Genomic DNA, 21497 nt, shown 5'->3' with positions numbered 1-21497 from the left:
GACGGGAGAACACGGTCTCCATCCGCGACCTGGCACCTGCAGGAGCACCGGGCCCCTACTCTGAACACTCCTTGGTGACTATTAACCCTGTATCCACCGATATATATACCCATGAGACACCGCTCACTTCAAGCCCTACACAGACACCACATGACACTCCCATACCAGGCGCGACGCACACGCACGAGGGACTACTGACGCCTAACGCGCTGGCACCTCAAGTCAGGCCGGAGCCAGCACAACCACCATCGCCGGTGCAATTACCACCGGTGCTACGTAGATCACAGCGACGGAGTCGACCGCCTGATAGACTTGACCTGTAAATATACTTGTTTTAAATATTGTCAGTCACTTCACCCCGTGGGACCCTCGACAAACCTCTATAGATGTGTGGTGGAGAGTATATGGACTGGCTACGTCATGGCCAGGTATAACATAGAACAGTACTGCACAGTACAGGCCCTTCGACCCACAATGTTGTGCCGACCCTTAAACCCTACCTCCCATATAACCCCCACCTTAAATTCCTCCATATACCTGTCCAGTAGTCTCTTAAATTTCACTAGTGTATCTGCCTCCACCACTGACTCAGGCAGTGCATTCCACGCACCAACCATTCTCTGAGTAAAAAACCTTCCTCTAATATCCCCCTTAACTTCCCACCCCTTACCTTAAAGCCATGTCCTCTTGTATTGAGCAGCGGTGTCCTGGGAAAGAGGCGCTGGCTGTCCACTCTATCTATTCCTCTTATTATCTTGTACACCTCTATCATGTCTCCTCTCATCCTCTTTCTCTCCAAAGAGTAAAGCCCTAACCCCCTTAATCTCTGATCATAATCCATACTCTCTAAACCAGGAAGCATCCTGGTAAATCTCCTCTGAACCCTATCCAATGCTTCCACATCCTTCCTATAGTGAGGCGACCAGAACTGGACACAGTACTCCAAGTGTGGCCTAACCAGAGTTTTATAGAACTGCATCATTACCTCGCGACTCTTAAACTCTATCCCTCGACTTATGAAAGCTAACACACCATAAGCTTTCTTAACTACCCTATCTACCTGTGAGGCAACTTTCAGGGATCTGTGGACATGTACCCCCAGATCCCTCTGTTCCTCCACACTACCAAGTATCCTGCCATTTACTTTGTACTCTGCCTTGGAGTTTGACTTTCCAAAGTGTACCAGCTCACACTTCTCTGGGTTGAATTCCATCTGCCACTTCTCAGCCCCCTTCTGCATCCTATCAATGTCTCTCTGCAATCTTCGACAATTCTCTACACTATCCACAACACCACCAACCTTTGTGTTGTCTGCAAACTTGCCAACCCACCCTTCTAGCCCCACATCCAGGTCGTTAATGAAAATCACGAAAAGTAGAGGTCCCAGAACCGATCCTTGTGGGACACCACTAATCACAACCCTCCAATCCAAATGTACTCCCTCCATCACGACCCTTTGTTTTCAGCAGGCAAGCCAATTCTGAATCCACCTCGTCAAATTTCCCTGGATCCCATGCCTTCTGACTTTCTGAATAAGCCTCCTGTGTGGAATCTTGTCAAATGTCTTACTAAAATCCACGTAGATCACATCCACTGCACTACCCTCATCAATATGCCTAGTCACCTCCTCAAAGACATCTATTAGGCTTGTTAGACACGATCTGGCCTTCACAAAGCCATGCTGACTGTCCCTGATCAGACCGTGATTCTCTAAATGCCCATAGATCCTATCTATAAGAATCTTTTCCAACAGCTTTCCCACCACAGACGTAAGGCTCACTGGTCTAAAATTATCCAGACTATCCCCACTACCTGTTTTGAACAAGGGGACAACATTCACCTCTCTCCAATCCTCCGGTACCATTCCTGTGGACAAAGAGGACATAAAGATCTTAGCCAGAGGCTCAGCAATCTCTTCCCTAGCCTTGTAGAGCAGCCTGGGGAATATTCCATCAGGCCCTGGGGACTTATCCGTCCCAATGTATTTTAACAACTCCAACACCTCCTCTCCCTTAATATCAACATGCTCATATTGTCCTCACCATCATCAAATTCCCTCTCATTGGTGAATAGCGAAGAGAAGCATTCATTGAGGACCTCGTTCACTTCCACAGCCTCCAGGCACATCTTCCCACCTTTATCTCTAATCAGTCCTACCTTCACTCCTGTCATCCTTTTGTTCTTCACATAATTGAAGAATGCCTTGGGGCTTTCTTTTACCCTACTTGCCAAGGCCTTCTCATGCCCCCTTCTTGCTCTCCTCAGCCCCTTCTTAAGCTCCTTTCTTGCTACCCTATATTCCTCAATAGACCCATCTGATCCTTGCTTCCTAAACCTCATATATACTGCATTCTTCCACCTGACTAGATTTTCCACCTCACTTGTCACCCATGGTTCCTTCACCCTACCATTTTTCATCTTCCTCACTGGGACAAATTTATCCCTAACATCCTGCAAGAGATCCCATTCATTTTGTGCGCATGCACCGGCCGTGCATGCAGCCGGTTACAGTTGCGTCATAGGAAGTCATTCCTGCCTGTGGCCATCAAGCTTTACAACTCCTCCCTTGGAGGGTCAGACACCCTGAGCCGATACGCTGGTCCTGGACTTATTTCATAATTTACTGGCATAATTTACATATTACTATTTAACTATTTATGGTTCTATTACTATTTATTATTTATGGTGCAACTGTAATGAAAACCAATTTCCCCCGGGATCAATAAAGTATGACTATGACTATGACTAAACATCGACCACATGTCCATAGTACATTTCCCTGCAAAAACATCATCCCAGTTCACACCTGCAAGTTCTAGCCTTATAGCATCAGAATTTGCCCTTCCCCAATTAAAAATTTTCCTGTCCTCTCTGATTCTATCCTTTTCCATGATAATGCTAAAGGCCAGGGGGCGGTGGTCACTGTCCCCCAGATGCTCACCCACTGAGAGATCTGTGACCTGACCCGGTTTGTTACCTAATAGTAAATCTAGTATGGCATTCCCCCTAGTCAGCTTGTCAACATACTGTGACAGGAATCCGTCCATTGGAACTAATCCAGTGTCAATCAATATTAGGGAAGTTAAAGTCACCCATGATAACAACCCTGTTATTTTTGCACCTTTCCAAAATCTGTTTCCCAATCTGCTCCTCGGTATCTCTAACCCACCTATTAAATAGGTGGATTGCTGGGAAGTGCGGCTCACTGGGCTGGTAGGGCCTGTTCTGTGCTAATTAATAAAGTAAGATAAACTTTATACATCTCTTGTCCTATATCTGAAATTCTGTATGCAACAGACACCTTTCCTGATTTTCTGATCTATTTACCTTGGCAGTAAATTATTGCACTTTTCCATGGATGCTTCCTTTGTTTATATTGTCAATGTGCCAGCTAGGTGTGGCACGTTTTTTGTACAAATGGTAACCCGGTTATTCTATTTGAACTGCTGCATGTTGGGCAAATTAAAAGCACAACCTTTTAAATGGTTTGTGCTGTGAAAGATCACATGGTCTTTCCTAAGATTTCAATATAATGAAACCCCTTATCTCCATTAATCTACCCTTCCTTTAGCAATAACAGTATTGCAAAACATGCCCCTTTCAATTTTGAACCATTACTTGATATTCTCTGCTAACCTTTCTAAACTAATTTCTTCATTTCTCTGGGATGGAACATGGTCTTTCTCTTCTGAGGACTCATATTAACATAGAACTTTGTCTCCGCTGTTATGCAGTGGATATCTACTCTCCATAACAATTGGATGCCCACTTTCTTCATCTCTGCTACCCAATGAAAACAGTGTCTGGCTTACCTGGTCTGAAACATAGATAAACCCTTCAAAGCACAATACCTGAAGCTTTGTTTCCAGAGCTAAGGGCTAAGTCAGTATTTATGTTGGCTCCAAGCCACTATCAATGCAGGCATGTTTCACATACTGGGAATGAAGAGTTCTGATTTTACAAAGTGTTGTAAAAAGATAACCAAGATTCATCTCATTCACCTGCAAACACTCCATGAATTCTGTAATACAATACTATGAAGCTATTATCTGTCAATAAGTTTCCAACATAACCTGAGGGAAAACTAAAGCAACCTCAAAGATAGTGATTTGATTCAAAGTTGCTTCTCCCTTCCAATTTGCCTACGGTATGTTTAAATTATTTCTAATAACTTCCCTACAGTTGATATTAGATTCACTGCCCAGGTTTATCACTGCTGTCCTTGATTAAGGGGACCATAGAGAACAAGAATAGGACATTCATCCCACCGTATCAGTGCCAAACGTGATGTCAAATGAAGCTATTCACAAACTTCCTAGACGCAATCAATACCCTTCTATTCCCTGCCTGTTCATGTATCTTTCGAAGTGCCGTTTAAACATTGCTATCATATACGAATCTACCACCTCCCCTAGCAGCATATTCCAGGCACCTATCACTCTCTTGTCAAAATACGTGCCCCACATGCTCCTTTAAACTTTCGTCCTCTCACCTTAAGCCTAGGCCATCTCGTATTGACTATCTATTTCTCATAATGTTAGATACTTATATCAGTTTGCCTCTCAGCCTCCAGTAGTTCAGAGAAAACACTCCAAATCCGACCAACCACTCCTTACAACTCCAGACAACATCCTGAAAATCTCTTCTGCACCCTCTCCAAAACCTCCATATCCTTCCTCTAGTGTGGCAACCAGAACTGCACACAGAACTCCAAATGTGGCCTAAAGAAGTTCTATACAGCAGCAATACGGCATGCCAAACTTTGAACTCATTGCCTGACCAATGAAGGCAAGCTTACCACACTACCTATTTGCATTGCCACTTTCAGAGAAATATAGACTTGTAGCCTCAGATCTTTCTGTACATTAATGCTCCTGACGGTTTGACCATTGACTGTATACTTTCCTCTTGCATATGACCTCCCTAAGTGCAACACTGCACACCAGTCTAGACTAAACACCATATGCCAGTTCTCCATGCAAAATTCTAACTGCAACAACTGCAACATGACATCCCAACTCCAGTACTCAGTGCCTTGGCTAATGAAGGCCAGCATGCCTACGCCTTCCCCATCACCCTGTTTAACTTTGCTGCCATTTTCAGAGAACTACTGTATGTATGTGTACCCCAAGGTATCTTTATTCCTCTGCATTCCCCAGTGCTCTGACATTCACTGATATGTCCTGTTGTGGTTTAATTTTCCAAAATACGTCGCTCCATATTTGCTTGAGTTAAATTCCATCTGCTATTCACTTACCATTTTTACTGCTGCTTTAGATCCTGTTGTAACCTTAGGCAACCATCTTCATTATCTGCTATGCCATCAATTTTGATAAGAGCTACAAACTTACTAAACATGCCACCTCTGTTCTTATCCAAATCATTGATATATATGACAAACAGCAGCAGACCCAGCACTGATCCCTGCAGCACATCAGTGGTTAAAAGGCCTCCAATCAGAAAAATATCCCTCCACTATCACCCTCAGACTCCTGCTACCAAAGCAGAGTTTTGTGTGCAGTTCACTAGTTCACCCTGGATCCTGTGTGTTCTAATCTTTGAGACCAGCCTATAATGCTGGACCTTGTAAAAGGCCTTGCTAAATTCCATGCAGGATTTAAATTTAAATTTAAATTCCAGCTTCTAAATCCTACAGTACTGTATATGGCTTACGATACAATGGGACATAGATCTTTGTGCTTGTTCAATGTCTTCACCACTGTAGCCATGGACTTACATGAACTACCTGCAGAGCTTTGATTACAACCGTGGGAATACAATATGTCAACCATGGGGATAGAGTACAACTGTGAGAGGGCAGTGCACTGGGTATACATGAAAGTCAGGTGAACACAGGTGTGAGGTTGTGAAGTGTGGGTGACAAGTGATGATTAGTTCCAGTTCTGAGGTTTGAACTGGTGCTAATATATTGGTCCACTTCTAGCAGCATTTTTTATCAGTGGAATGGGGCAAAAGTATAGCAGCTGGAGGCTTGAGGATTGTTGTGTCTGTGCACAACTACATATCAATTAAATAAAAGCACGCATATGGGAGATGGCTTTAACTGATGTATTCACATTGCAACGAAAGAGAGAGAGGGAGAGAGAACAATGTCCATGCATAGGTAACAGTGTATGCACAGACAACAGGTCAATATGTAGTGCTCCAAGGGGGGGTGGGGGGGGGTCATTGCTCTAAAAGAAATAGATCCATACATTACAAAGTGGTCTTTGAAGCCTCACAGATGAGCTGGTCACAAATGGGAACACGGATCAAGTGGGAGGTATGCTGAAATGAAAGGGGCTCAAGCACACATAGATAAGTGTATAAATGCTTTGCTATTTTGTCTTAATAAATGAAGTTTTGTAGTTCTATATAGATCATTGGAGTTTGTGTCTTTCAGCCTTATCAAGATGATCTGTGAACCTTTTGGTATAATGCAACATTTTGGCATTGTCAGCAAAGGATCTGGAGGGTATGGTAGAAAGCAAAAATGTTTCAGAGTAAGGGTAAGAAGGGAGACCTCCTGCGCAAAGAATACCAAATATTAGAGTGGACCAATAACTCTGCGGGGCTCGGCAATCTAGCCAAGTTGCCAGAGGACCATTGTACACCAGTGGATTGGATGGACAAGCTGAATCCCAAGGGGTAAAGAAGGGAGACTATCTCATGTCCATACTAAAGGTGTTAGGGTTGCAGTACAAGAGCGGGAGCCAGAGAGAGGCTTTCTGGCTGCTGGTGGCCATCATCAAACAACAACATGAGAAAATCTCTTGGAAAGAGAATTAAATAAGGAATCTTAAACATGAAGTGGAGGCATTGAATCAGCACTGCACTACCATGCAGGAGGGTGTCCAGTTGGCATAAACCTGGGTGCAGGAGATAGAGGAAAAGAGTATTGCTTCTGCCTGCTTCAAGGCTAAGGTCCGGCAACAGAAGGCAACCCAAAGGGCTAATTGGCAACTGGACCTGGTGAAAGTCCGGGCTCTAATTTTACGGGGCGATGTCCCAGATATCTGGGATGGAGATATTTGGTTTGATGATGAGGATCGAGAGGAGAGGGTGGGAAGTTGCCCTCCCCTCTATGCCCCCCACTGAAAGCGCGACCAACTAGGGTTATTACATCCACAGAGATGTGGTCTGACTAATCTCTCTTTGGGGGCAGTCCTATTGAGAAAACATCTGGGACAACGGCCAGCTGCGGCAGATCACTGTCTACCATGTAGATGCTCACACTTCTCCTGTGACAGAGGAGGTGGCATACAATGCCTCTGTTGATAGAGCTGTTCAGATAATGACAGCCAAAAAGACGGCAGTGGAAGAAGATTAAGGTTGTTTCACCTTGTGGGCACATCAGAAGAGTAGGAATTTAGGGATGAAAGGATTAAGGAAATGAACAGAGACCCGAGGGTTGGTGCTGATGAGATATGATGAAGCCAAAACAGTGGCAGCAAGTTATCCAACATGCCAGCAGGTGAAGCCAAGGCCCCCTTGGGACAAATCAGAAATGTTGAGGGGGACAGGCCAGATTTGGCAAGTGGACTACATTGGGCCTTTGCATATGCCTAGTAAGAAGTGAAATGTGTTGACTATGGTTGATACCTACTCTAGGTTACTACTGACAGTGCACTGCAACTGTGCTGATCAGATACATACAATTAATGATCTGCAATGTTTATCCTCCATGTATGGAACTCCCCCAGGAAATACAATCAGACAATGTTGCATAATTTGCGGGAACCAAAGTTCAAGAATAGGCCGCAGAATCCAGGGGACTGTGGGCATTTCACATTCTCTATTGTCTGCAAGCTGCAGGACTGATCAGGTGGATGAACGAGCTGCTGAAACAGCAGGTTAAATTGTTAACAGCTACATGCATCCTGCAGCGGTAGTGGGGAGTCCTACAATAGGCAGTGAACAAGTTGTACTCCAGACCAGCCAGTCGGAGAGGATCCCCGATGTCCTGACATTTTGCAGTGAATGACTTCACAAAAATAGAGGAGGTGGAATTGGAGTTGGAGTCAGGGATGGTATGGATACAACAAACAACCAGGACTGGCAATAGGCAATGAGTGCATGGCACATTCAGGAGAACAGAAAGCGGTGTGTCTGAACACCCAACAATTAACTAAAAGGGCTGATTGGTTCTGGATGATAGCTTTACCCCCACGTTGTACTGCCCGGTTATCAAGGGAGCTTATGCTGATGGATTCAGCCATGGAGGCATTAGCCAATGAGACTGCACTGGCTTTTAGCAAGCGAAGCAGGTGGTGATACGGCTTTCAGCTGAGATAATAACCTGGAGGCCAGTGACCCTACAGAATAGAATGGCATTGCTTTACATCCTGGAAAAGGAAAGAGGTGCCTCGTGTCACAGTAGATCAGAAGTGTTAAATGAGTCAGAAAATATAATAGATTTGGCTGGCCATATCCAATGGCTGATCGATAGGATATGTAAGGTAGGAGATCAGCTCCATAACTATTATACCCCAGGAGGGAGTTGGTGGTCCTGTGCAGCGCTAGGAGGCTGATAGGCTACCATAGCGCACTGGAGTGTTACTATAGCCATTTTGCTTTTATGCTTAGTAGCTTTGGGATTTGCTTGTAATATGGTCGGGCATCCACAGGGTTTGTATTAAAGCCTGTGGGCTAGATGTAATGAGGTTGTAATAGTTGAGTGATGGAATGTATTGTAAAGGGTTAATCTTTGTACTTGGTGAATGCCTTCACTACTGTAGCTTTGGATTTACCTCAACTACAGTGCTGTGCAAAAGCCTTAGGCACTCATATACAACTAGGGTGCCTTAGACTTTTGCACAATACTGTAAATAACAAACCTATGGACTTTGCTATATGAGAATAGTGGAGGCCAACAGCTAAATAGATTTAAGGAGATAAATAAGTTCTTAGAGGTGAAAGACTTAAGGAGTATTGGGAGAGAACAAGAATATGGTGTTACGATAGATGATTAGCCATGACCATATTGAATGGTGGAACAGGGTCTAAGAGCTTTCTATGTTTCTTTGCTCCTTTGAGAATCAATATCTATGTTGACATTGTAACATCCAATTTCTTTCACTGACTTTCAGTTTAGCATGCATCAACATGAGATATGAATTAGTTTGAACATACCTGGCCTCGCTCTGTGAGATCAGTGCTGTCCACAGGGATTCTTAATTATCTGCAAGAAAATTACAGATTCAGTGACTGGAAATGCATACACTCCAAGATTACGTCAGCCATTGCTTGTCAAGCAACACGTTTCCCAGAAAATGAAGGATAGGTTTCATTATTAAGAAAGAAACGTTTTGGTTTGATTCTATTAGGGGAAAATACAGTGCTAATAATTCATAATGGGTTTTTTAAAAGATTACTCAAAATTAAAATAATCATTTTTTTCTATCTTCAAAGAGAATGACTTTGATGATATAATTAACTTCCATTCCAGTACATTTCTTTTTCAGAAACAGGGCTTTCCTTCCACTACTATCATTGCTGCCTTAACACTTGTCCTCTCCATTTTGCACACATCTACCCTCACCTAATCCAACTCCCAACTCCTAATGAAACAGGGATATGGTTCTCCTTGTCCTCACACAGCTCGGCATCCATTCTTCACAACTTCCGCCATCCTCCCACTATCAGGCATACCTTTCCCTTCCTCTTCCCAACTTTCTGCAGGATCGCGCTCTCCACAGCTCACTCATTCCTCCCCACAGATTTTGCTCCCAGTACATATTCATACAACTGTTTAGATTGGCAACAACACCTCCTCCACAATCTCCATCAGCACAGGTATACCACAAACCTGTGTGCTTAGCCCTCTGCTGTACTCGCTCTACACTTATAACTGTGTAGTTAAGGGCAGCTCCAATGTCACATTTAAGTTTGCTGACAAGACCACCGTTGTAGTCCGAATTAAAGGTGGTGATGAACCAGCATATAGGAGGAAGACTGAAAATCTGACTGAGTGGTGCCACAATAGAATGTCTCACTGAATGTCAACAAAACCAAGGAGCTGATTATTGACTCCAGGAGGAGGAAACTGAAGGTATAAGCCAGTCCTCATCAGGGGATCAGACGTCAAGCGGGCCAGCGACTTTCAAGTCCTCAGTGTTATGGTTTCTGAGGATCTGTCCTGGGCCCAGCAGGCCAGCAGGTAAGTGCAATTATGAAGAAAGCATGGTAGTCCCTTCCTTAGAAGTCCATGAAGATTCAGCATGTCATCTAAAAGTTTGAAAAACTTCTCTACATGTGTAGTGGAGAGTATATTGACTGGTTGCAACACAGCCTGGTATGGAAACACCAATATTTCTGATCTCACATCATTCATAGTCAAAGTCATAGTCATAGTCATACTTTATTGATCCCGGGAAAAATTGGTTTTCGTTACAGTTGCACCATAGATAATAAATAGTAATAGAACCATAAATAGTTAAATAGTAATATGTAAATTATGAAATAAGTCCAGGACCAGCCTATCAGCTCAGGGTGTCTGACCCTCCAAGGGAGGAGTTGTAAAGTTTGATGGCCACAGGCAGGAATGACTTCCTATGACGCTCCGTGCTGCATCCCGGTGGAATGAGTCTCTGGCTGAATGTACTCCTGTGCCCACCCAGTACAATATGTAGTGGATGGGAGACATTGACCAAGATGGCATGCAACTTAGACAGCATCCTCTTTTCAGACACCACCGTGAAAGAGTCCAGTTCCTTCCCCACAACATCACTGGCCTTACGAATGAGTTTGTTGATTCTGTTGGTGTCTGCAACCCTCAGCCTGCTGCCCCAGCACACAACAGCAAACATGATAGCACTGGCTACCACAGACTCATAGAACATCCTCAGCATAGTCTGGCAGATGGCAAAGGACCTCAATCTCCTCAGGAAATAGAGATGGTTCTGACCCTTCCTGTAGACAGCTTCGGTGTTCTTTGACCAGTCCAGTTTATTGTCAATTCGTATCCCCAGGTATTTGTAATCCTCCACCATGTCCACACTGACCACCTGGATGGAAACAGGGGTCACCGGTACCTTAGCTCTCCTCAGATCTACCACCAGCTCCTTAGTCTTTTTCACATTAAGCTGCAGATAATTCTGCTCACACCATGTGCCAAAGTTTCCTCCCGTAGCTCTGTACTCAGCCTCATCTCCCTTGCTGATGCATCCAACTATGGCAGAGTCATCCGAAAACTTCTGAAGATGACAAGACCCTGTGCAGTAGTTGAAGTTCGAGGTGTAAATGGTGAAGAGAAAGGGAGACAAGACAGTCCCCTGTGGAGCCCCATTTGTCGCCTTCACCCACTCACCCACCTTCCTCCTCACCTGGTCTCGCCTATCACCCAAATGACAATCTTCTGTAATATATTTTTATTGCTTGTTAATGTATTTGTGGTAATATTACTTCATGTATTGTGTGCGAGTTATATGTACTGTGTTGTGCATTTCGGCCTAGAGGAATGTAGTTTCATTTGCCATATACATGCACAGTATATGGTTGAACGATAATAAACTTGAACTTGGACTCACACCTGCCAGCTTGCACTCCACACCCTCTCCACACCTTTGTATTCTGGGTTCTGCCGCCTTCCTTTCCAGGCCTGATGAAGGGTGCTGGCCCAAAACGTTGACTGTTTACTTCCCTCCACAGATGTTGCCTGATCCTCCAGCATTTTGTGTATGTTTTGTATAATCAACTTAATCCTATTTCCAGCAGGCGACTTGACTGAGGGGATATCGCTATACATGCCTGTCCTTAACGTTCAGTATGAAAAGCATTGATGGAATTTACGTTGTCCCCTAATTGGCTGCTTTAACTAGGAGTGGAGATCCTTAACACATAGTTCATTTGCAGTATCTACTGATCTTTTATTGGGGTAGTGTAAAGAAGAAAAACGTCCAGCGAAATTCCCGGCCTGAAATTTTTAGTGACCTTTTCAATGTTCATGCAAAGCTGAATACAAGGAAGAAAGCAGAACCAAATCTTGTCGGGCATCTCCTCTAACTCCCCTGCAAGACTTGACTCTACCATCTAGTTGTGGATATCCTGACATTTAATTCAAAAACCTTGAAAACATTTAACACCCTTATGGATTCTAGGGAACTTACGACTGACCAATCTCTGGGAAGACTCCGAGAAACTCAAACCCCCTCATCGTGCAAGCTCAGTGAAGAGGGTCAGCAGCTTTGTAGTGCTGAAATCTTTTTCAAGATGGTGCCGTTGAGTCATGGATTTTTAATTGTTCCTTAGTGGGTTTTTTTGCTAGGTTTATAGAGATGGTTTTTGAGACAGAGAGGGTAATTAGGGTTTAGGGACAGGGATATGAGGGAATTAGAAGTCAGGCCAGAGACTAATTAGATCCTAGTTAGAAACTGCCCTGTCCCAATTAAGCGGCTTAGTGTCCGAAATAAGCAAAGGGAATCCCAGCTATTTCATGATTAGTTTTTGCTCTTTAAGAGTTGTCCCAAATAAGCGACTGACCCAATTAACCGATGGCCCAATTAACCGGAATCCGCTGTGTTTCCATTTCTTGCAGTATTAACTTAGACTTTTCCTGCTAAATTGCCTCTAATTTCTATCTTTCACCTCCATTATTCTGTCTGTCTCCCTGTTTATTACAGTTCTCCTAAATGATTGCTAAACATTTCATCTTTCGGGTATCAGCAGATTTCAACATCACACACAAATTATAAATTTGTATGAACAATGGAAGTAAAGTTAGCATTGATTGGTGGGGCAGAACTTCCGACCTTCTCCAATCTAAACAACATGCATTTTCTTTAAATCTTTAACCACTAGACCCTTGGAATTCAAGAAGTTATATGTCATGTCTATGCTTTGGACAAGTGTTGGTTGTCCGTCATTTCCAACGATGACATTTGTCTCTGCAACTCATCAATTGACAGAACTACATGGAGAAAAACCTGTGCAGAAGAAGAAATGTGGGGCAGTTCCACTCTCCCAGCCTCAAAAATCTTGGTCCAATGGAAAAATTGTCACTACTAGAGACTTCCTTGGCTGCAGATGATAGCCATGATGCCTTCTGTGCCTTATCATGCTCTTCGCTCTCCATGAAGTGTTGCAGAAGCCTTCTTGGCGGTTGGATCTTGTAGATCATTTCATCCATTCAGTCCACTAGAACTGGCTTTGCGTGCTGGGATAGATAGGCATATCCTTAATTCACTGGGGTTGGAGGTTCCCGGCTACCTTCACCTGGTTTCACCCACCCGTTGGAGCTGTGTACTGGGGTGTGGCCACTGTCACAAGCAAACAGTTACTTGGAGCCACAGGTGAGAGCTGGAAGGCGGGTGGGGACGAGCTGACCCTGGGCGGAGCACGACAGGCACACCACCAAAGTTGCTACCCCTTACACCCCATGTTATGAGTCTCGGATTAACTCATAATATGAGCTGTGTTTATCCCTCTAATTATAATACCTGCTCGTACAACTATCCATGAAGCCTTACTGCTTTGATCTGCAGTATTTCTCTATATTATACAACACCTTGCACTATCTCAGTAGGTACAAGACGTTTGCATCTGTTTCTGCTTTATCAATGGATCTGGGGTTGAGAGAGTAAACAGCTTTAAGTTCCCCGGCATCCACATCTCAGCACCTCACGTGGTCTGTACATTCCAGCTGTGTGGTGAAAAAGGCACAAAAGCACCTCTTTCACCTCAGACGGTTGAGGAAGTTTGGTACGGGCCCCCAAATCCTAAGAACTTTCTACAAGGGCATAGTTGAGAGCACCCTGACTGGCTGCATCACTACCTGGTATGGGAACTGTACCTCCTTCAATCGCAGGACTCTGTAGAGAGTGGTGCGTACAACCCAGCACATCTGTAGTTGTGAACCTCCCATGATTCAGGACATTTACAAAGGCAGGTGTGAGAAAAGGGCTGAAGGATCATTGGGGACCCGAGTCACCCCAACCACAATCTATTCCAGCTGCTACCATCAGGGAAATGGTACCACAGCATAAAAGCCAGGACCAGCAGGCTGCGGGACAGCTTCTTCCACCAGGCCATCAGACCGATTAACTCACGCTGATTTGAGTGTACTTCTATGTTACATTGACTGTTCTATTTATTATAAATTATTATAAAGCACTATGATTGCACATTGCACATTTAGACAGAGACATAACATAAAGATTTTTACTCCTCTTGTATGTGAAGGATGGAAGAAATAAAGTCAATTCAGTTCAATTGCTTGCTTCTGTAGAAGATACATGACAGATAAAATAGGACAGCAAGCATAAGTAAGAAAATGTAAGGCAGCAAAACAGTAGGACTTCTGTAGATCCATAAAATCACTTTGGATGTGGTTGGGCATTGTGGAGCACTATTCAGTTGTAGAAGATATCTGGTTCTTTGTCAAAAAAGGCTGAGTAAATAGGTTATAATACACACAGTGATTCAGATACCTGAGTCAAAGGAAGGTACAGGTTCATAAGAAGAACATGAGGTTAGCTTTGTATTGCTGTAAAAGATGAAGTGGGATTCGGACTGTAAAGTCATCTAAGCATGCCACATTTATTATTATGATATGTCTCAGATAATTTACATTACTTTTGCTAGTTAATTTTTGAAACAAAGCAATCTGAAATAAATTTTAATCAATGAACTCAGACTACGTCAATCATCATCTGAGATCCTGTTCCAGTAAATGATCTTCTTGCATAATTAATTATTTTTACAGAATTAATTTAGAATGAATCTCATTTCAAGCACTTGCAGTGTCGTACTCGATCAGATACAATGCAAGAGCAATTGTACCACAAATACACTGACACACGTAATTCTTTTCAAACCTTTATTCTCTACTCATAGCATGCTATGGCGGAAGTTACAGACTGATCTCCCAAAAGAGCCAGTCCACAAACTGCCCCCGAATTACACAATTCTCCACAATTTATAACATTGATCAGGTAGCACGAAATCTTACGATTACAAGTTTAGACAATATTAGAATCATTTCAATCACATGCTAAGATACAATTAGATGTAAGATAATCATTGGTCAGTTAGTTATAATTATTTTAAGCCAAAGCTAGCCCATCAGTTCCTCATTCGGACCCTTCCCCTTTTCTCCAGAACATTCTAGCCCCTACCCTATACTTCCCATATTTAGCTATACCTTGAGCTGCTTCTGCAAGATTAGATAGTTCCTTATTTGAGACTTTGCCTATCTTTAGAGAACAATGACTAGTACGTCACCCGTTGCAGAGAGAAGCTTCTTTCTGACTTACCCAAACTTGTCCAAAGCAGTAAGCTAAGGCGCTTACAAGGTGGTTGATTATAAGTTCATCATTGTCCTCTGTTTTTCCCCCTGTTTACCTATCCCTTCTTTCCATCAGCAGCAGCCTTTGGGCTACAGCACAGGACAAGTAAAATAAGTTGCCCTGGTCTACAGTATCTAATCCATTTGATAAATCTCAACAAAATTATTATATCACTCCCAACCTTCTTTCCAGTAAGACTATTATTTATCCCTGTAACCGGCTCAGAACAGAGAAAAACTGCGACAGAAGCAAGTCATCCTCATTACAAGGGACTTCCAAAGGAGAAGGGAGAAAGGAGATAAAGGTGAAGCTGAAAATTGTCCACCATCATAAGAATCAAAAGGAGACACATCAGGGTCAATCAATGGGGCCTACAAGTGGTGAAGAAGCTCAACGCCTGAGCTGCCACAGTGTGACTCATAGTGGCCGTATCTCCACTTATCTAGTAAAGGTTGGAACATACTATAGCTCCTGGTTCATCTCAATCTTATTTTTGTCTTGGTGACTACAACAGACATTGCTAGGTTTCCCTGTTTGTGGGCAAGGTTTTCCCAGCTGTCAGAAGCAAGGTTCAACTTTTTAAGGTTTTGACTTACCTTGTCTCAGTAGCAGAATATTGCTTTATGCCACAGGTGGTTTCTGGAACCTGTGGTATGCATTCACAGCTTCTGATCACCCTTTGCAGTCCATGTAGTCTACAAGCCAGTTCTTTCAAGTAGTTGGCACTAATCCATACTCAAGATTCTTCTGTGGCAGGGCTACCTTATCACTTCGTTAATAATTAGATCATTAGATTAGAAGGACACGTAGTCCTCTTTTATTGTCATTTAGTAATGCATGCATTAAGAAATGATACAATATTCCTCCGGTGTGATATCACAGAAACAAAGGACAGACCAAGACTGAAAAACTAACAAAAACCACATAATTGTAACATATAGTGACAACAGTGCAAACAATACCATAACTTGATGAAGAACAGGCCATGGGCACAATAAAAACAGTTCAAAGTCTCTCGAAAGTCCCACATCTCACGCAGACGGGAGAAGGAAGAAAACTCTCCCTGCCATGCCCGACCACAGTCCGACTCTGAGTCATCCGAAAACTTCGAGCCTCCAACCAGCCCTCCGACACCGAGTACCGAGCACCATCCCTGCCGAACACTTCGACCCCAGCCCCAGTCGCCAGCAGCAGGCAAAGCCGGGGATTTTGGGGCCTTCCCTCCAGAGATTCCCGATCGCACAGTAGCAGCAGCAGCAAACCGAACATTTCAGAAGTTTCTTCAGATGTTCCTCTGTGCTTCTCACATCTGTCTCCATCAAATCAAAATTGTGCACGGCATCCTACTTACAAATACGATATCATTTCACCAGAGAGCTGCGCGCGCTGCGTTGCACCGCCATCTTCTCCTCCCGCCTGCGTCCCGCAAACTTACAGGAAGGAAACTCAATAACAGGCTATCATTGTATACTATGTGATGATGTTGTTGATTTTCTCCCACAAATATTAGTGATAGCATAATTTTATTATCATCTGGGGACAACAAAACTATCATTTTCCATCCGTGTTATCTTCTTTAAGCATAGCCTCTTCTTATATACATACTTTTGGAAACACATTGTATTATTCTGCATTATAATTTACACTCAGAGGCCACTTTATTAGGTACACTCGTATACACGCTCGTTAATGCAAATATCTAATCAGCCAATCAAGTGGCAGCAACTCAATGCACAAAAGCATACAAGCGTGGTCAAGAGGTTCAGTTGTTGTTCAGACAAAAATGGGGAAGAAATATGATCTAATTGACTTTCATCATGGAATGGTTGCTAGTGCCAGATGGTGTGGTTTGAGCACCTCAAAAAACTTCTGATCAAATAGGAGTTTCACTCTAGAGATAACAGAGAATGGTATAACAAGCAATAAACATCTAATGAGTGGCAGTTCTGTGGGAGAAAATGCCTCGTTAATGAGAAAGGTCAGATGAGAACGGCCAGAATGGCTCAAGCTAACAGGAAGGTAACTCAAATAACAATGCACTACAACAGTGGTGCGCAGAAGAGCATCTGTGAATGAACAACATGTCAGACCTGGAAGTGAATGGGCCACAGCAGCAGGAGTCCACACTGGGTTCCACTCTTGTGCCCAATAAATTGGCCACATGTATAGAGTGTTGCATTTGACACGTGTTTCTCAACTATGCTTGGCTTCATTGTGTTTTAGTTTGCATGTGTTTCATTTAATAACTGATTCACATGACATATAGAAACCATAGAAAAACTACAGCACAGAAACAGGCCTATTGGCCCTTCTTAGCTGTGCCGAACCATTTTCTGCCTAGTCCCACAGACCTGCACATGGACCATACCCCTCCATACACCTCCCATCCATGTATCTGTCCAATTTATTCTTAAATGTTAAAAAAGAACCCGCATTTACCACCTCGTCTGGCAGCTCATTCCATACTCCCACCACTCTCTGAGTGAAGAAGCCTCCCCTAATGTTCCCTTTAAACTTTTCCTCCTTCACCCTTAACCCATGTCCTCTGGTTTTTTTCTCCCCTTGCCTCAGTGGAAAAAGCCTGCTTGCATTCACTCTATCTATACCCATCATAATTTTATATACCTCTATCAAATCTCCCCTCATTCTTCTACACTCCAGGGAATAAAGTCTAAACCTATTCAACCTTTCTCTGTAACTGAGTTTCTCAAGTCCCGGCAACATCCTTGTAAACCTTCTCTGCACTCTTTCAACCTTATTAACATCCTTCCTGTAATTTGGTGACCAAAACTGAACACAATACTCCAGATTCGGCCTCACCAATGCCTTATACAACCTCATCATAACATTCCAGCTCTTATACTCAATACTTTGATTAATAAAGGCTAATGTACCAAAAGCTCTCTTTACAACCCTATCTACCTGTGATACCACTTTTAGGGAATTTTGTATCTGTATTCCCAGATCCCTCTGTTCTACTGCACTCCTCAGTGCCTTACCATTTACCCTGTATGTTCTACCTTGGTTTGTCCTTCCAAAGTGCAATACCTCTCACTTGTCTGTATTAAACTCCATCCGCCATTTTTCAGCCCATTTTTCCAGCTAGTCCAAATCCCTCTGCAAGCTTTGAAAATCTTCCTCACTGTCCACTACACCTCCAATCTTTGTATCATCAGCAAATTTGCTGATCCAATTTACCACATTATCATCCAGATCATTGATATAGATGATAAATAACAATGGACCCAGCACTGATCCCTGTGGCACACCATTAGTCACAGGCCTCCACTCTGAGAAGCAATCCTCTACTACCACTCTTTGGCTTCTTCCATTGAGCCAATGTCTAATCCAATTTACCACATCTCCATGTATACCTAGCGACTGAATTTTCCTAACTAACTTCCCATGCAGGACCTTGTCAAAGGCCTTACTGAAGTCCATGTAGACAACACCCACTGCCTTCCCTTCATCCACCTTCCTGGTAACCTCCTCGAAAAACTCCAATAGATTGGTCAAACATGACCTACCACGCACAAAGCCATTTTGACTCTCCCTAATAAGTCCCTGTCTATCCAAATGCTTATAGATTCTGTCTCTTAGTACTCCCTCCAATAACTTACCCACTACCAACGTCAAACTTACCGGCCTATAATTTCCCAGATTACTTTTTGATCCTTTTTTAAACAACGGAACAACATGAGCTATTCTCCAATCCTCCGGCACCTCACCCGTAGACACCGACATTTAAAATATATCTGCCAGGGCCCCTGCAATTTCAATACTAGTCTCCTTCAAGGTCCGAGGGAACACCCTGTCAGGTTCTGGGGATTTATCCACTTTAATTTGCCTCAAGATAGCAAGCACCTCCTCCTTTTCAATCTGTACAGTTTCCATGATCTCACTACTTGTTTCCCTTAAGTCCATAGACTTCATGCCAGTTTCCTTAGTAAATACAGATGCAAAAAACCCATTTAAGATCTCCCCCATTTCTTTTGGTTCCGCACATAGCCGACCACTCTGATCTTCAAGAGGACCAATTTTATCCCTTACAATCCTTTTACTCTTAATATACCTGTAAAAGCACTTTGGATTATCCTTCACTTTGACTGCCAAGGCAACCTCATGTCTTCTTTTAGCCCTCCTGAATTCCTTCTTAAGTATTTTCTTGCAATTTTTATACTCCTCAAGCACCTTATTTACTCCCTGTTTCCTATACATGTCATACAACTCCCTCTTCTTCTTTATCAGAGTTGCAATATCCCTTGAGAATCAAGGTTCCTTATTCCTATTCACTTTGCCTTTAATCCTGATGGGAACATACAAGCTCTGCACTCTTAAAATTTCTCTTTTGAAGGCTTCCCACTTACCGATCACATCCTTGCCAGAGAACAACCTGCCCCAATCCACGCTTTTTAGATCCTTTCTCATTTCTTTAAATTTTTCCTTCTTCCAGTTTAGAACCTCAACCTTAGGACCAGATCTATCTTTATCCATGATCAAGTTGAAACTAATGGTGTTATGATCACTGGAACCAAAGTGCTCCCCTACACACACTTCCGTCACCTGTCCTAACTCGTTTCCTAATAGGAGATCTAATATTGCATCCCTTCTAGTTGGTACCTCTATATATTGAGTTAGAAAACTTTCCTGAACACATTTTACAAACTCTAACCCGTCTAGACCCCTAACAGTATGGGAGTCCCAATCAATATGTGGAAAATTAAAATCCCCTACCACCACAACTTTATGTTTCCTGCAGTTGCCTGCTATCTCTCTGCAGATTTGCTCCTCCAATTCTCGTTGACTATTGGGTGGTCTATAATACAACTCCACTAATGTGGCCATACCTTTCCTGTTTCTCAGCTCCACCCATAAGGACTCAGTAGACAAGCCCTCTAATCTGTCCTGCCTGAGCACTGCTGTAACATTTTCCCTGATAAGCAATGCAACCCGCCCCCCCCCCACCTTTCATACCTCTGCCTCTATCACATCTGAAACATCGGAACCCTGGAATATTAAGCTGCCAGTCCTGCCCCTCCTGTAGCCAAGTTTCACTAATTGCTATAACGTCATAATTCCACGTGTCAATCCATGTCCTCAACTCGTCCGCCTTCCCCACAATACTCCTAGCATTGAAACATATACACCTCAGAAGATTTTTACCACCACTCACAATCTTTCTATTTGCGGCTTTGCTTGAACTTTTAACATCATTTATTTTCACCCCAGCCCCACTGTCAGCTCTGGCACTCTGGTCCCCATCCCCCTGCAAATCTAGTTTAAAGCCTCCTCAATAGCACTAACAAACCTCCCTGAAAGGATATTGGTCCCCTTGTAGTTCAAGTGTAACCCGTCTCTTTTGTACAGGTCCCACCTGCCCCAGAAGAGGTCCAATGATCCTGAAATCTGAAACCCTGCTCCCTACACCAGTTCCTCAGCCACTTGTTCATCCTCCAGAGCATCCTATTTTTACCCTCACTGGCACGTAGCACAGCTAGCAATCCTGAGATTACCACCCTTGAGGTCCTGCTTTTCAACTTCCTACCAAGCTCTCTATACTCACTCTCCAGGACCTCCTCACTCTTCCTTGCTATGTCATTGGTACCGATGTGCACCACAACATCTGGCTGATCACCCTCCCATTTCAGAATGTCATGCAAGCGATCAGAGACATCCTTGACCCTGGCACCCGGGAGGCAATTAACCATCCTGGATTCTCTGTCATGACCACAGAACCTCCTATCTGTACCTCTAACTATCGAGTCCCCTATCACTACCGCTCTCCTCTTTTTCCACCCTCCCTTCCGCACTGCAGAACCAGACTCAGTGCCAGAGATCTGGCTGCTGCAGCTTGTCCCAGGTAAGTCATCCCCCCCAACAGTATCCATTGCGGTATACTTGTTGTTGATGGGAATGGCTACAGGGGAACGCTGCTCTGCCTGCCCTTTCCTCTTCCCTTGCCTGAAAATGACCCAATTTCCTGTGCTCTGCTCCTTTGGCATAACTACCTCCCTGTAGCTACTGTCTATAATCTCCTCACTCCCCCGAATGATCCGGAGGTCATCCAGCTCCTGCTTCAGTTCCCTAACGCGGTTTGTTAGGAGCTGCAGCTGGATGCACTTCTTGCAGGTGTCATTGTCAGGGACACCAGAGGGCTCCCTGACTTCCCACATCCTGCAAGAGGAGCATTCCAACATCCTGCCTGGCATTCTC

The 21497-nt window shown here is 43.6% G+C and overlaps 1 long non-coding RNA gene across 2 annotated transcripts in view; it reads right to left on the bottom strand.

Moving 5' to 3' along the window:
* The window catches only part of LOC134342359 (uncharacterized), a 51348-nt gene extending 35348 nt beyond the window's left edge, over window positions 1–16000 (bottom strand). Inside the window, exons 1-3 of one of the 2 annotated variants that reach the window (XR_010017008.1) lie at window positions 15881–16000; window positions 9133–9181; window positions 1841–1866 (exon numbers count right to left, since the gene is read on the bottom strand). This is a non-coding gene — a long non-coding RNA (uncharacterized LOC134342359). The remainder of the gene's footprint in view (window positions 1–1840; window positions 1867–9132; window positions 9182–15880) is intronic. The other variant, XR_010017006.1, reaches the window with a different exon arrangement.
* Window positions 16001–21497: the final 5497 nt, after the last annotated feature.

This window comes from Mobula hypostoma, chromosome 1 (assembly GCF_963921235.1).
Source record: "Mobula hypostoma chromosome 1, sMobHyp1.1, whole genome shotgun sequence".
Taxonomy (NCBI): Eukaryota; Metazoa; Chordata; class Chondrichthyes; order Myliobatiformes; family Myliobatidae; genus Mobula; species Mobula hypostoma.
The sequence above is the reverse complement of the archived record's forward strand: the minus strand, read 5'-3'. Positions and strand labels throughout refer to the sequence as shown.